General features: G+C 42.6%; 1 protein-coding gene across 6 annotated transcripts in view; it reads left to right on the top strand.

The window, feature by feature from the left end:
- KPNA3 (karyopherin subunit alpha 3) overlaps positions 1–13,518 on the top strand; it is a 118,779-nt gene that overhangs the window by 61,207 nt on the left and 44,054 nt on the right. The window lies entirely within an intron of this gene.

Raw genomic sequence — 13,518 nt, 5'->3', positions numbered from 1 at the left:
GTGAATTACTCCTGTACAGAACTTAATTCCAGGCTATCTGCAAATTCATGTGAATTCATAGTATGATTAAGGACTGTGATAAGGAGTTTTACTGATATGAGGTGCTTGCAAGCAAAAATGCTTACAGTGCTATGCTGTCAGCATATCCAGCCTGCATCTTTGACATGCTCTCCTGGCAAAAGCATAATTAACACAATAAGTTGGATTGGTAAGATTATAAGTAGGCAGCTTAGTATCCAGTGAAACTCCCTATGATAGTTTAATAATGCCTTGTGGGATATCACACTTCTTTCAGAGAATTGTGGGAGTTTGATGTCAAGTTTCTCCATTACATTCTATACTCTGTTTTTTGTGCAAGTTTTCAGTTTCCCTGTAACCTTGTTAGCATGATGAGCAGGTTAGCAGCATTCTTGCATCTGTTTGGTTGACAGAGCATCTGTTTATTCTGTATCTGAAGAACTTCTGTTACCTCCATAGCAACTGGTCATGCAGTACTAAAAATAGTATTGAGTATATGAGATGGACAGCAAATGAAAATCAGTCAGTGCTGCAATTATTCTCAGTGCTTCATGCTTGTTCCACTCAGGTTGGATAGTGTCTAAATTCCATATGACAGCTAATTAGATTCTCAACCAGGGTGATGTGATGAGACCTTTCTAAAAGTGCTAGTATTTTTCAGCACCTTTAGGTATGCAAACACCTACACATCAATCACAGGATAGGCCCACATATTTCAAATAGAAGTCCATAGTGTTGAAAACACTCTGACCTGTTGTGGTCTATTATTTTTTCCATCGTGAAGAGTGAAAGCCAAGAAGTGGCGCTTACCTGTTGATGCCTTGAGTCTAAAATGGTTGAGAACCATTGATCTAACTCATAAGGCAAGTACAGGGTGATCAGCAGTAGCTAGCAAACTTTTGAAGGTCATATTCTTGGAGTTTCATGCCAAATTTGCTCCAACCATCCAGTACAAACACGAAAAATGAGATCTGTTTTGACAATGTAGAAGTGGGTGCCAGTTGTGCTGTTGGATTTTGCAACTCCGGAATTATTATTTTGTCAGTGAGCAACCAGTTTTGTGTGGGGCAAGGCCATTAAATGGATGTTGCAGTTGATTGTGACAGCACAATGTGAAGGAAGTAGAAGGTTTTGATGTAGTTAACTTCCTAAATGGGGGTGGGGAGAGATGTTAAAACAGAATACAATCTGATTCTGGTTTAACCATTCTTATTCTGGAGCACCACTTGCTTCTGAATATGTAAACAAAGGGGTAGTTTTACTTTGGTATTGCAACCATGAGTGGACATTTCAATAATGCTGCTGTTTGGTCAGAGAACATGCATCTTTTGGAGTATAGGATGTTCTGAAAGCTGTAACCACAGGCATTTTTCCTAGACTGGGCCCCAGTTGCAATAAGCTTGCAGTCACAGTTGTGATCCTTGGGTACCCAAGAATATCCTGCTTCCCTGCCTCATGAAGCCATACAGTTGGCACCTGGGCAGCAGAATGGAAGAAACTTAATCTGAACAGGTGCAAGATGACTATCAATGCTCCATTGCTAGAAACTTCATCTCATTGAGTCAAAGATTACTACTGTTGCTGTTTTTGAAGCAAACGGTAGTAGAAGGGCATGAGAGTATCGAACACAAAGACACAAGGGCAATTTCAAGAGTGTATCACAATGTATGAGTGGTTGGAGTGGTCCATAGTTAGTTAGCTTTGTTTTGCTTTGTGAGTAAATTTTATTTTGCTTTTCAAGTTCGTTTTCTCCCTCTTTACTTTCTTAACATGATGAATGTGGGGATGGATACTAATTCGTAGTTTACAGGTCATATAAAACATTAAAATATTAATAAAAACAATTTTACTAAGCAGTAATAAACACTAATATGTGAATTACAGACTAATGGAAGATGTTAATTTGTTGTCTTCAAAACTGCATATGATCTTGCTCCACTTCCTTATGCCCCTTTCAGCCTTTCCTCAAGTGTGCCTTCCTTAGTGCCATATTGCCTTAAGGTACGCTCCCTCTTCAAAAAGGAGAGAGACTCCTATTTACTAGTTCCTGTGTGCTTTATTCTTTATGGCATTGAATAAAAGGTTGTTTTTTACCCTTAAGAAACTCTGGATAGTGAGGCTATCATGGCTACAAAGCATATCTGTTGTCCTCGTTCCAGTTCAGGGTTGCAACTAACCAAGCCCTGTTTATAGATTCATAGATGTTAGGGTCGGAAGGGACCTCAATAGATCATCGAGTCCGACCCCCTGCATAAGCAGGAAAGAGTGCTGGGTCTAGATGACCCCAGCTAGATACTCGTCTAACCTCCTCTTGAAGACCCCCAGGGTAGGGGAGAGCACCACCTCCCTTGGGAGCCTGTTCCAGACCCTGGCCACTCGAACTGTGAAGAAGGTCTTCCTAATGTCCAATCTAAATCTGCTGTCTGCTAGCTTGTGGCCATTATTTCTTGTAACCCCCGGGGGCGCTTTGGTGAATAAATCCTCCCCAATTCCCTTCTGTGCCCCCGTGATGAACTTATAGGCAGCCACAAGGTCGCCTCTCAACCTTCTCTTGCGGAGGCTGAAAAGGTCCAGTTTCTCTAGTCTCTCCTCGTAGGGCTTGGTCTGCAGGCCCTGAACCATACGAGTGGCCCTTCTCTGGACCCTCTCCAGGTTATCCACCTCCCTCTTGAAGTGTGGTGCCCAGAATTGCACGCAGTACTCCAACTGCGGTCTGACCAGTGCCCGATAGAGGGGAAGTATCACCTCCTTGGACCTATTCGTCATGCACCTTGGACCTATTCGTAATGTTGCCGATGTTTAGTAAATAGTTTTCTCATTTGAAGGGAAGGATAAGGTTATTTATTCCCTTTCTATTTAGATTCCACAAGATAATAGGGATGATTAATTAAGAAATTATTGAGGAAGGCCAGATGGTCACAAGAATACTCCTAACAGGCAACCATAGACTTGTTGGATATGGTCAGTGGCCATAGCTGTTTGGTGTGAGACAAACCTTGTGGATTTTCAGATATTTGATGCAAGGTATAGACTACACTAGCGTAAAGATTGGCATCCTTTTGCCCAATTCAACACAGTTTAATCCAGCACAAGAGTCAGTGGCAGAGAACTGCACCATGCTATCCACCCCTGTACAGCACTCCCCTGTGCTGTGGAGTAGTCTGCTCTGCAGCATCTGTGCTTTCCTTGCTGTGCAAGGGTCAGGACTCTGCAGAGAGGGAAGTATAAATGTGGTAGAGCAGAGTGAATGCAGGTAGCTAGCTGCCAGTGGTGTGGGAGGAGGGCACTGTTATTCAAAAGGACTTGATTTCATGCCCAGAAGGTACATAGACAGTTTCAGGGAGCTGTTTAGCAACATACCAGCCACAGATTACTGTAGGGTAAGTGACCCTTGTTTTCAACCCCAAAACTCCTTTGCTGTACCAAAATAAGCGGTTACTGTTAGAGGTGCACCGATACATCAGTCCCATATTGGATTGGCACTGATATAAAAAAAATCAACAGTATTGGCGATTAGGTTTTTTTGGCTGACGTGGCCAATAATGTTGCCGATAAACACCTTTTGCATGCGCGCAGCCAGGAGCGCAGCCCAACAGCGTGGAGAGTAGCAGAGTCCAGCTGGTAAGTCTGTGAGGGAAGGGGCTTGGGCAGTGGGGGGGCAGATCAAGGCCTCAGTGGTGAGGGAGGGAATGGGGCTGGGGCTCAGGCAGGTGCTGCACGGGCAGCGTGGGGTGCAGGACGGAGCTGCAAGTGGCTCATCTGGGGAGCGTGGGGAGGGGGGATGGCTTCCGCCGCTGCATGCACCCCAGGAGGGCAAGCGGGATGCATGCCCCCAGATCTGTGTGTGGGGTGAGGGTGACTGCAGCAGTGCTAGGCTCTTCCTAGCAGGAGGCAGGGCTACACTCAGGGAAAGTGACAGAGGGAGGGTTGCAGGGAGCCTACAGCGAATTTTGGGGTGGCTGTAGCCCTCCTTGCAGCATTATTGCTGCCCGTCCCAAGTGGAGCCTAGCCAGTGCCCCACTGGGAACAGCTCTGCTTCACCCCAGCCCACAGCAGCAGCCCACCCTCACCCCGCATGCAGATTCGGGGGCACATGCCCCCCCCATGCCCTCCCGGGGTGCATGCAGCAGCAGCAGATGCCCCCACACCCCCCAGATGAGCTGCTTGTGGTTCTGTCTTGCACCCTGCCTCCAGCTGTGCAACACCTGCCCCTGCTGCAGTCCCACTCTTTCCCTCATCATGGGGTCACTGATCTGCGCCCCACCATACCCTTTTTCTTCCCATCACCCCTTTCCCCACAACAAACTTATCAGCCAGACACTGCTCTCCATGCTGCCCAGCTGCATATTGGAATCTGATCGGTATTGGCTGATATGGCTCTCTAAAAATCAGCTATTGGTATCAGCCCAAAAAATCTGTAAGATAAGGGCACGCTGTCCCTGCCTGGCCCCTTTCAAGGAGGTAAGCATTGTAATGAATCAGTTTTGTGAATTGATCAGCATGCCATTTAAATAATTTATGGAGGAGTGCCTTGAATTTAAAATAGGCAAGACTTTGGCCCCAGGTCTAAGTGCCTACTGCCACTTTAAAATTTACTATTTTAGTGAACCTTCATAAATTGTAAGCCCTATGGAGACCAATTGATATTAATCATGGTGCACTGCAACCATGTTCTGACCTCTCCCAAGGCTGGTACTTGTTACTGGGGCTGCACAGAATGGCTGACAGAGAAGTCATGCCACCCAAAGTTGATGCAAGAAACCTAGTATGTCAAGGAGGTGCCTTGATGAGGAAGAGTACCATAAGAAGTCAGCCCAAATTTGAAAATTCAAGGCGTAAATTGTTTCCTTTCCTCCCCCATCGGTGTACTACTATCTCTGTAAAAAGAATATAAATCATCATGCCCAAGAGAAATTTCAAACATATTTTATTACTTTGTACATAATACAACAAAATGTACTTAGTCACCTGAAATGAAATTAAATCATTTTTTCATCTGAAAATGAATGTTAACTCTTTAGCCTTGTCATGTGCCTTCAGTTTAAGGCACTGATTTCAGTAAAGCACTGTGCCTTAAACCAGGGCCTGAAGTAGAGTGACAGGAGGTTCAGACCAAACACTAAATGTGAGCTTCTTCAAAGTATTGCTAGAGGTAAAATTAGAAAAAAAGGAAACCAAGCACTTTCTTGTTGTTTATGGTGATTTTCCTTTTCGTGTGGTAACTGTCAGCGGAACTAATTAAAAATGACAATTCATGCCTTTTCTAATAGTCTTAATCAGGCTAACTTGACAGTGGCTGGCCAGAAAAAGTCTAAAGAACATTCAGTTTGGTGCAGCCTGCTATGGTTTGCTGCTTGTGTTAGATATTTATTCCTTCCATTAAGTTGAACCCACATCTTTTAACAAATACAGAGGTCCAATTTTCCCTCAACCAAAAGTTTTCTTTGGAGGATGGGTAAGTTCGACCTCTTAACGTGCTGGTCCAGCTTTTTGTGCCCTAAAGTTAAGCTTACCTTTACTCTGTCCCTTTTCTCCCTCAAGCCTTGGCATTTCTAAAGTACTCTATATCCACAATGTTGCAATGCTTTTTTGTATTGTTTAATCTACAAATGATCTGCAGCAACTTGAATGTCGGCCTCATCACAGTTGGTAGTATTTTCATTTAGGGTGGGGAAATGGCATGGTGATCTAGTCCCAGCCAACCTCTATCAAGTCACAGTGTGGTTGACTGTGTTTTCAGAACTCGACACTTACCGAACTATGAACCATATCACAGTCATACTCTCATTTCTGTACAATATGCCAGGCTCTCTGTAGGTCTTATTTGTCCTTTCCAAGGCTCTCTTGCATGTTGTTCCAGCCCACCTGTCTGCAGTCTTCCTCACCTGCTGTTTTGACCCACTGCTCCCTAGCCTCTCATATTCTTAGGAGCCCCCTCCAGATCTGTTACTTGTCCTGGCTCTGTCTGATCTGCCTTTCATGGCTTGTTTTACTTATATCTCTTCATGGTTTCTGTGTATTGCTACCTGGAGCTGTTTAACATCTAGCCATAGATCCAAGTCCCTATTAACCCTTCCTTCATGCTGTAGCCAATGCCATATTCGGGGCTTTCGATCCTTGCTCAGCATATAAATCTGCAGGAGTTGGAGGGCCAGGTTTAAGCCTCCCTCTCTCTATTCTAGTGCTCCTAGGTACAAACGGTTGAGTAAGGCGGTGAGGGTGGGGATCAGAGAGGCATTTTGGAAGAAGCAGGGCTTAACTTGTACACTTGTCAAAAAAGGCTGGCAGTCACTGCTCTGACTGTTTTGTTCTCCACCAGCTTTATTGTATTGACGAGGTTTTGATTCTGGTACTGATCCTCCAGCAGCAGCAGCTCATGAGTAGCCTGAAGCTGGCCTTCTGTGGAACAGAGTCTTTTGCTAGGTTGTTTCAGAAGTCCTGGGGTACTATTTAAATTAACTTGCTATATAGTCACTTGCTTGACTGGCTCCCTCTGCAAGTGCAACCTGCAGCTCTTGGAGTCTGGCTTGTTTGCTTCTTCTGTTTGTACTTACCATTTCTTTACCCTGATGGGGTACCTGCAACATCATGGGCCATCTCTACATGCTTGCTTTGCCTTCACCAGGCCTTTGCCTTTCCCTGGTTTGCCCATTCTAACTGTCTTGCTAGCTTCTTCAGTCTAGCCATTGGTTCTCATTTTCCATTCACAAGAATTTTCTTATTGCCTCCAAACATTTTCTCTTTACTCCAGCTTCAGATTCTAAGGTTATTCTCTGAAATAGCCTGGGTGGCTTTTGCCTCTTACCTATGGGATCAAGATCATTTTCTTCTTCCGCTTGTCTTTGGAAGCAGAACTGGGTTACTTCTGTGGCTTGCTTGTATTGATGTGATATCTGCAGCATAATATCTTTTAGTTTTTTCTACCTTGTGCCTTTGCCTTGTGCCAAAGGAATTGCATGAGGATTTTCCCTGCAAATTTGCTCACACTAACTTTAAGCAGGTGCCTTTTTTCTAATAACTTAATTTTCGTTCTTCTGCTTTGTCACTGCACAATTCATAGACTTCCCTGACACCTTTCCCTTCTATAGTCAGAGGAGACCCTGGTGCATGCTTACCTTTAGTGCACCAGGCTGAATCCCCTCTGACTTCTCGGTTTTTGAAGTTCTGACTCTTTATTTTCCCCTACATCTCTTTATGTACAAGCCATATGTAGCCCTACCAGTCCCAGGACTTTTGGGTGGTCCTCCTGCCCATAGCCAAGAGTAACTATCTACAAGACTAGGAAGAAGGTATTGGTTAGGGGACTGTCTTCCCTTTTAAGGCTGTCTTCCTTTTCTTTAATCTATTCATGTCTTCAGGCAGAGTTTCACTGAGCGGTAATCAGTGGTTCATTAGATACCTTTGAAAGGCAGTGGGTGCTAGCTAGAGTTCTTTGCTTGGTGTCCTCCACTAGCATCTCAAAATCTAGTCTCCCTTTGGCCTTCCTCCCCCCCCCCCCTTGCTTTTTTCTCCCTTCCTTCTGTGCTTTACCTTTTGTTTTTATAATTTCTACCTATTTACATTCTTACTGACATCCTGCCACACTTTTAGCTTCTCTCATTTGGATGCTCAGACCAGCAGAGACTCCCTATGCCTGAAGAAGGGTGACTGCGTCCAAAAGCTTTCTAAGAACTTTTTTCAAACTATTCAGTTGGTTTAATAAAAGAGATCACATCTGCTCAAAGAATCTGGCCTGCCTATATCCTTAGACCAACACGGTGACAACCAAAAACCCAGTCTCCACAATAAACATGCAGGATAAGTGGCATGCAGTGCACTCCCTCAGCCCATCAAACCCTCTTATATGGCTTGAATACCCAAACAAACAGAAAAACATAGAAGGGTGCTAATACCTCCATCTGCAATGTCTTTCCCCTATTTCTTCTTTTCAGGTTACGTCAAAGCAATAAAATGCCAAAGGCAGCCTCTTCAAAGATTATGGTCCTTGTACATGAGACCTGCAACATCCCCAATTCTGCCAGTGTCTGGACTACATGCTGGGCGTATCTAAATGTGCAATTAATGTAGCTGAATTTTCTGCTCTGAAAATTCAGGCATATTAAACTGTGCCCGGGCATGCATCTGAATGTGCTTCCAATGGAAACAGTTCAGCCAAGGGCGGTTCCTGTGCTGCTCTGCCCCCCTGCAGCAGCCAGGGGGAGCTCTAGGATCCTCCAGGTGTCAGCCCCCAGCTGGCAGGGGCACTGAAGTCAGGCCTGGGCTCCAGTGGGTTGGGTGAGCTGTCCTCACCCCCTGGAGTTCCCTCCCAGCCTCTTGGAGATTGGGGCCTGCCCTGAAATTCTTGCAGCTGGGAGGAGCTGCCTTGGAGCTGGGACAGCTCCCCCTCTGCCCTGTAGAGATCAGGGCTTAGCCAGGCAGCAGTTGTGTACCCTTGCTGCCTGGGCTGATCAGGAGCAAATAACTCCCAGTCAGGGTCTATACATGTGCTTTGGTGCTTTAGTTAAAGTGCTTTTTTTCTAGTACCTATATGTTATGGTACTCGCAAACAATGAGTCAGACATTTAATGTGCAATAATTGACACACATGTAGATGGTGACATTTTACTGTGCATTAGTTTAATGCGCACTCTCATGTAGGCGCACTCATTTTCATTTAATCCTTTGTTATATATGACAGGTGTTCTCTTCAGACCCTGTTCATCCATAATATCCTCATTCCGTACTGCTCCCAGCCTCCTTCTGTTCAGAGGTATTCCCAGTTTATAGTCCTCAAGTAAGATGCAGATTAATCTTTTTAATGAACATAGAATCATAGAAAATTAGTGTTGGGAGGAACCTCAGGAGGTCATCTAGTCCAACCCTCTGTTCAAAGTAGAACCATCCCCAACTAGATCATCCCAGCCAAGGCTTTGTCTAGTCGGGTCTTAAAAACCTCCAAGGATGGAGAGTCCACAAACTCTCTGGGTAACTTGTTCCAGTATTTTACTACCCCTCTTGGTGAGAAAATTCTTCCTAATATCTAACCTGAATTTCCCTTGCTGCAACTTGAGACCATTGCTCCTTGTTCTGTTATTTGTCACCATTAAGAACAGTCTAGCTCCATCCTCTGTAGAGCCCCCCTTCAGGTAGTTCAAGGTGGCTGCTATTAAATTCTCTCTGTCTTCTCTTCTCTAGACTAAATAAACCCAGTTCCCCGAGCCTTTCCTCATAACTCATGTGCCCCAGCCCCCTCACCATTTTTGCTATCCTCCGCTGGACTCTCTCCAATTTGTCTGCATCCTTTCTGTAGTGGGGTGCCCACAACTGAACACAGCACTCCAGATGTGGCCTCACCAGTGCTGAATAGAGGTAAATAATCACTTCCCTTGACAGGCTGGCAACATTCCTACCAATGTAGCCCAGTATGCCGTTAGCCTTGTTGGCAACAAGGGCACACTGCTGGTTCATCTTTAGTTTATTGTCCACTGTAACCCCTAGATCCTTTTTGGCAGAGCTGCTGCCCACCAGCAGAAATATGGAGCAGAAAATTTTCTGGAATATTTTCCAGTGCTTTATTTTTCCATGGAAAATTTTTCATTACTAAAAAGTCATTGTTTCATAAAATCCATTAGTAACAATGAATGGATGCCAATACAATATTAGGCAAGCTTGGCAGTTTCAAAGTTGTAATTATTGTTTTTCAGGTGATAATCCCTAGGAAGTGTGTGAGAGAGTACATATATGTTTTATTGATTTGTAATCAGGAGGGTAAATACACTTGCATATAATCCAAACCAAAAATCAAGTTATGAATTCACCTAATTGGTTGTGCAGGTCAAATCAAAACCCAAGCTAAAATGCTTATTTCATCTCAGATTGCAAGTAAAAGCAAAACTAAAACTATAACTAAATTTTTGTTTCACTTTCAGTTCAGCAAACACAGAGCCAGTGTCTCATTTCTTTTCTTGAGTTGGGGAAGTTGGAAGTGTTTGCATATGATCTGTTAGTTTTTTAGTGCTTTTGCTTTGCAGTAGTTATAATAATGCCTAATTAGAAAAAACTAGTGTGTTGCCATCATTATAGTGAAGTTCAAGCCACTGAAGGAAGGAAGAAAGTTGGTAGATGTAAATGTTGCGGGCAGGAGTATGCTAACAATGCAACAAAAACGAAGAAACATTTAATAACACGTAGAAACTGTCCTGAAAGAATACAAGCCATATACAGAAAGCTAATGCAACAAAGTGGTGGAACAACATCATCTGAGAAAAGTAGACTTCAGAAATCTTACATAAGTAAACAACTTGAGACGTTAAACAACACAATATAGAGTAGCATCTATATTGTTTTAAAACATGATAATTTTAAAAGTTGTTAATGCAACTCTGGACTGTTCTTTATTTATTTATTTAAAATACTTGTATCCTGCTTTTCTGCTTCCCTTAAGCACCCAAAGTGGCTTAGTCTTACCAACATTTAAAAAAAAATACATAATAGATAAATAATTAACTATTTAGAACCAACATAATAGATAAATAGTTAACTATTTAGAACCAGCAGAGTGAGCTTGGTCCTCTGGCCAATGGCAGAGGCCAGACTATACTTCCCTTTGGCTCTGCAGTCCCAGGGCAACTAAGCAGCAAGTTCAGCAGTAGAGTGTTCTTTCTGGAAGGGAGGGGGAAAACAAGCTCCCTGCTGCTTCTCCTTCTGACAGATGAGGCCAGACTAGAATAGACTAAAATAAAAATCTTTTCCTCCTTTTGTTGCAGGAAGTTGGTAGCTCAAGTGAAATAGCAGATTTGCAAAAAATGGCAAATGAAAATTTAGAGCTGCCAGGTCTGGGGGAAGAAGCAGGATCCTTGCTTTCAAGATCACTGTCACCAGATATGCGATCCACCATGAGTAGCTGTTCAAGACAGTCAAGCTCTTTATCAAGCTTTGTGAACAGAATGTCAAAAGAAGATCAAGAAAAAGCAGATGAGACATTAGCTTGAGCTATATTTGCAAGTGGTCCACCTCTTTTCATTACTGAAAATCAATATTGGAAGGAACATTACAAATCAACTTGCCCATCATATCAGTTACCGTCATGTTATTGCTCATCATATTCTCTCTCAAAGAGTATGACAGAGTTCAAACAATGGTTATTCAAAGGATTGGTCAAGCAGATTCACTGACTCTGATGTCAGATAGATAGACTGATATACAAGGAAAACCTTTATTGAACATTATGTTAGCAACACTTGAACCAATATTCCTGAAAGCAATTGCTACCAAATCTTCTCAGAATACAGGTGATTACATAGTCAAATTACCGAGTGAAGAGATTGAAAGTGCAGGTTTCTCTAGGGTATAAGCCATTGTAACCGATAATGCAAATAACATAAAAGCTGTATGGCAAATATTAAAAGTAAAGTATCCTCATTTAATAGTATTTAGCTGTCTTGCTCATGGGTTGAATCTTCTGGCAAAGGACATAGTAAGTGTGAATACAATGAAGACAATATTGGCAAACTGGAAAGCGATTGTAAAGGGATTGACAATCATTGTGTTGCTAATCAGACTGAAGAAAGTGGAGAAAGGGAAATTGCAGAGAAGCAGGGGAAGGAAACTGCTTTTTTATTGCCAGGAGAAACTAGATGGGGCTTGGCTACGAAGTATTTACATAGTTTGCTGCACACGAAAAATTGTTTGCAGTGTGTTTCAATAAATGACACAGTATCCCAGATTATTCCCGTGAACATTCGGAAGCAAATTCTCACCAACAATGTGTTCTGGGTTCAAGGAGCATTCAATTTGCTACTACCAATTTCGGTGGCTATCAAGAAACTTGAACGAGATGCACCAAACCTTTCAAATATTCCAGAGATAGTCAGACAACTGAATGAAAATCTAATTGAGCTTTTGCCTTCTTCACCTCTAACCAAAAAAAGTAGTAGTAGTAAAACAAATGTTTACTAAGAGATCTGAGTTTTACTCTCATCCAGTTCATCAGGCAGCAAACCTTTTGGATCCTCAACACAGGACAACATTTATCAGAAGATGAATTATCTACTGCTCTCAATACAATTACGGAAGTAGCTTAGAATGTCCCCAACATAAACGAAATAGCAGCGATGACAGACATTGCCGAGTACCACACAATAGAAAAACGTTGGAGCAAAGACATCATTTGGCAGGCAGCAGAGAATGTCTCCTTTCACCTGGTGGAAGGGATACTGTAACACTTGACTGTTGTCCAGGATTTCTCTAAGGATCCTAAGCATTCAATCAACAGCAGCTTCTTGTGAATGGAACTGGAAGGCTTTTAGCTCAATAAAAACAAAAAGGAGGAATAGACTAACAAATGAATGCACCACTAAGCTTGTTTCTATTTCTCAAAATCTCTTGTTTCTGGAGAATCAGTCAGAAGCACAATTACTGAAGATGCTGTTGAAGTAGATGAGTGGACAACCACAGCATCTCATGCACAGTTCTTTGGGTGTGCTAAAATTCGCATGTCAACAGTTTTCAGTGCCTTCGTTTTTTCCCTTAAATTTAAACAAAAAATGCAAGGGAAGTACATGCTATTGTGTATTGTCTTTACATTTTTACTAGTATTCCAATAAAAATAATTTCTTTCTATGTAAAGCTTTGAATTTTGTTTGACTATAACATTTAAACCACATTAAGTGTACTGTATTTATTTTTTTTCCTAATCAAATATTTCATTTCAAATACTTGTGGCTATTGGGACATAAAATTAACATGCAGGTACTTTTTTTATTTTTGTTTACAAATATATGTCAAATAAACATGCTAAGTCAAGATCGTGCTGTATTTAGGGCATTGGAAAATTTTTCAGAAATTTTTCCAGAATCTTTTGAATTTTCCAATTCAAAATTTTCTGGAAAACCCACATCTCTGCCAGCCAGTCAGCCACCAGCCTGTACCGGTGCATGGGATCGTTCTGTCTTAAGTGCAGGACTTTGCACTTGTCTTTGTTGTATGTCATGAGATTTCTTTTGGCCCAATCCTCCAGTTTGTGTCAGTCACTCTGAATCCTAGCCCTACCCTCCAGTATATCTACTACTTCCCCGGCTTGGCATCTGCAAACTTGCTGAGTGTGCACTCTACCATCTTCCAAATTGTTGATGAAAATGTTGAACAAAACTGGCCCCAGGACCAACCCTGGGGCATTCCACTAGATACAAGCTGCCAATTAGACATTAATCCACTGATTACTACCCTCTGAGGCCGATGATCCAGCCAGCTTTCTATCCTCCTGACAGTCCGTTCATCCAGCCCCTAGTACTGATGCTGGTGTCTATGACTTACCTTGTCAGTATCATTCTACCTTTCCTGGAGTTTGAGGGACATTTGTCTGTGCAGAAGTACCTCCAAAGAACTGTAAGTTTCAAAAAGGTCAAACACTTAAGAGCTAGTTCCCTCCTTACCCTATGTCAGATGTTTTTAAAACTGTATTATAGTTTTTGGTCTGCCTTTTTTTTTTTCATTTATAGCTGTCCCGCCATGTCTTCCCAG

This window comes from Alligator mississippiensis, chromosome 1 (assembly GCF_030867095.1).
Source record: "Alligator mississippiensis isolate rAllMis1 chromosome 1, rAllMis1, whole genome shotgun sequence".
Lineage (NCBI taxonomy): Eukaryota > Metazoa > Chordata > Crocodylia > Alligatoridae > Alligator > Alligator mississippiensis.
The sequence above is the reverse complement of the archived record's forward strand: the minus strand, read 5'-3'. Positions and strand labels throughout refer to the sequence as shown.